Here is a 3,614-nt window from a genome sequence, read left to right on the forward strand (position 1 = left end):
TAATTAGCTGGATGGCTATACAGATTAGCCCTGAATCACTACGAGTGGTGCGGTGCAGACCAATTTATTGGATGCATTTTATTGGATGCCTATGACTGCTGCCAGAAGAGCAAGAAGTAAGAATGCTCTGACTTCTGTGGAGGCGGCTAGCAATTCAGTGAACAACTATCCCAAAATGGAAATATCTGACATGAATAACAAATAAACAAGTAACAATCAATCTCTTGAGTACCTGTTAATGAGTGAAGTTGACACCGACCAGAATAATTATCCTACGGTATAGAGTCCTCCTCTGGCATATTGCCTGGTCTGCTGCTCCATCGTTATGGACACGACAGGTAAGCTTGCATGCATATCATACAGGCCATGATTTTTTAAAATAGCTAAATAAACTATTTTACTGACTGTTAAGAATGATTAAAAGCCAGAATAGTGGTGTTTCAATGTGAAAGTAATATTGCATTAGAGCTGCTGATGTTTTTTTCTAATGAGTAGGCATGCATTGTGATTAATTTATACAACATCACACCCATGCATATTATTAAATGACACTGATGTTCAAGATAACTAATATTGAAAGGTGATATGATGCAATCTTAGATTGGAAGGCTACTTCATCCTAATGTAAACTACATGCAGATTAGCTCGCTCACAAAACTAGCCAAGTTAGCTGCATTGTTGCTTGCATGTGATTGGCTGTGGTCTTGCGGGTGGCACACAGCCTTGGAGACAGTGTTGCATGTCAGGCATTGTTCAGGATCTAAATGTCCCAATAAAGCTTAATTGACCCATGAGCTCTTAGCTCAAGGTAAGGGACATTTAGCTTGCTAACATTCTAACTTAATTGATAATAAGTTCCAAACACAAATGAAAGCACAATGCTAGCAGGATGATATCGCCTGCTAGCTAGCTATCGTGTCCTACATGTCTCCTAGCTTGGTTGGCAACGGCTGATAAACATCAGTTACTCAACATTTGACTTAAAATTCATACCTAAAGTTTTGCCTGTGCTGCAGACGGCTATATCAGTCAGCTAATACAGGACTATTAAAGTCCCAGTGCACTACCCTATTTCCCGAGGCTATGATGAGACATCCTGAAAATCGTTTTTCTCCAATCGTCTTCTGTAGTGTCCGAATGGTTTGGCCTACAAACTATTATTACCCCTCTGTGGAAAGATGAGATTCTCACCAACTTGAACATATTGGTTGTTTTGCTCTATGACCCCCCACAAGTGTCGTGGGACTCGGTACCACCGATCTGCAAACTTCTGTCTGTAGCATCTGTCTGTGGAAAGGTGACACTCACTAACATGTACAGTACCAGTAAAAAGTTTGGACACAGCTACTGATTTAAGGGTTTTTCTGTATTTTTACAATTTTCTACATTGTAGAATAATAGTGAAGACATCAAAACTATGAAATAGCACACATGGAATCATGTAGAAACCAAAAAAGTGTTAAACAAATCAAAATATATTTGAGATTTGAGATTCTTCAAATAGCCCCCCTTTGCCTTGATGACAACTTTGCACACTCTTGGCATTCTCTCAACCAGCTTCATGAGGTAGTGACCTGGAATGCATTTAACAGGTGTGCCTGGAATTTCTTTCCTTCTTAATGCATTTGAGCCAATCAGTTGTGTTGTGACAAGGTAGGGGTGGTATACAGAAGATAGCCCTATTTGGTAAAAGACCATGTCCATATTATGGCAAGAACAGCTCAAATAAGCAAAGAGAAACGAAGAGAAACGAAAGTCCATCATTACTTTAAGAGATGAAGGTCAGTCAATGCGGAACATTTCAAGAACTTTGAAAGTTTCTTCAAGTGCAGTCGCAAAAACCATCAAGAGCTATGATGAAACTGGCTCTCATGAGGACCGCCACAGGAAAGGAAGACCCAGAGTTACCTCTGCTGCAGAGGATAAGTTCATTAGATTTACCAGCCTCAGAAATTGCAGCCCAAATAAATGATTTACAGAGTTCAAGTAACAGACACATCTCAATATCAACTGTTCAGAGGAGACAGCGTGAAGCAGGCCTTCATGGTCGAATTGCTGCAAAGAAACCACTACTAAAGGACACCAATAATAAGAAGAGACTTGCTTGGGCCAAGAAAATCAATGGACATTAGACCGGTGGAAATCTGTCCTTTGGTCTGATGAGTCCAAATTTGAGATTTTAGCTTCCAACCTCTGTGTCTTCGTAGGTGAACGGATGATCTCCGCATGTGTGGTTCCCACCATGGAGCATATGGGAGGAGGTGTGATGGTGTGCTGTCTGTGATTTATTTAGAATTCAAGGCACACTTAACCAGCATGGCTACCACAGCATTCTGCAGCGATACGCCATCCCATCTGGTTTGCGCTTAGTCCCACTATCATTTGTTTTTCAACAGGACAATGACCCTACACACCTCCAGGCTATGTAAGGGCTATTTGACCATGAAGGAGAGCGATGGAGTGCTGCTTCAGATGACCTGGCCTCCACAGTCATGGGGCAGCAGGTAGCCTAGTGGTTAGAGCGTTGGACTAGTAACTGAAAGGTCACAAGATCGAATTCCTGAGCTGACAAGGGTAAAAATCTGTTGTTCTGCCCCTGAACAAGGCAGTTAACCCACGGTTCATTGGCTGTCATTGAAAATAAGAATTTGTTCTTAACTGACTTGTCTAGTTAAATAAAGGTACAAAAATAAATCACTCAACCCAATTGAGATGGTTTGGGATGAGTTGGACTGCAGAGTAAAGAATAATAACAAGTGCTCAGCATATGTGGGAACTCCTTCAAGACTGTTGGAAAAGCACTCCAGGTGAAGCTGGTTGAGAGAATGCCACGAGTGTGCAAAGCTGTGAAGGAAAAATTATCCTTGGTATGACCTTAAAACAATTCCATATAGCTTAGTAAAACATAGACAGGGCTTTTACTGTAATGGGTTAAGCTATATAAAACAACAATTGTTGATGTGTATGGCTGCATTTCAGATACATTTTTGTACATTTCAGTACATTTCAATGTTGCAGTAATAGGACCTAGGCCTAGCCTTTGAGTGAGCGAGAGAGAACATTATTTTGATAGCCCTGATCCCAGTGACTCGATTGCCCCCGCATGGAGAGAAAGAGTGCTGCTCATTTTCAGCCACTCACAAGGCTCATTTGAATTTCCTGATGCATCAGAAAAATTCTCAGCGACAAAAGAGTGATCAAGTTAAGATCCGACATCTGTAGATGGAAACTTTACATGGAGTAAAGTTGTGAGGCTTGTTTAGCACTTTAAAAAAAATGCTGTCGTAGAGGAATAAGTGTAATAATAGAGCACTGAGGACAATGAGGCATTGTTGAAGTTTTAAATAAACAAATACATTTTTTCACAATGTATTTCGACAACAGCAGGATTTCTTGGAAGTCCTCTCTGGGCTGGAGGGGGGATCAGTGGGAAGAGGGACCCTCTGCACCTCTGCCCCCAGGGACACAAGTTAACTGAGCATAGCATACACAGGGCCATATAAAATCCATTTAATGTTTTGCCTGATTCCTTTTTCGCTGTTTAGTTTTTCCAGGTTTCCTTTTTTTGGGGGGGGGGTTTCGCTCTGAAAATCACACTTTTTAAATAGAAAAAC

The sequence above is a fragment of the Salmo salar genome, chromosome ssa05 (genome assembly GCF_905237065.1).
Source record: "Salmo salar chromosome ssa05, Ssal_v3.1, whole genome shotgun sequence".
In the NCBI taxonomy this organism is placed as follows: domain Eukaryota; kingdom Metazoa; phylum Chordata; class Actinopteri; order Salmoniformes; family Salmonidae; genus Salmo; species Salmo salar.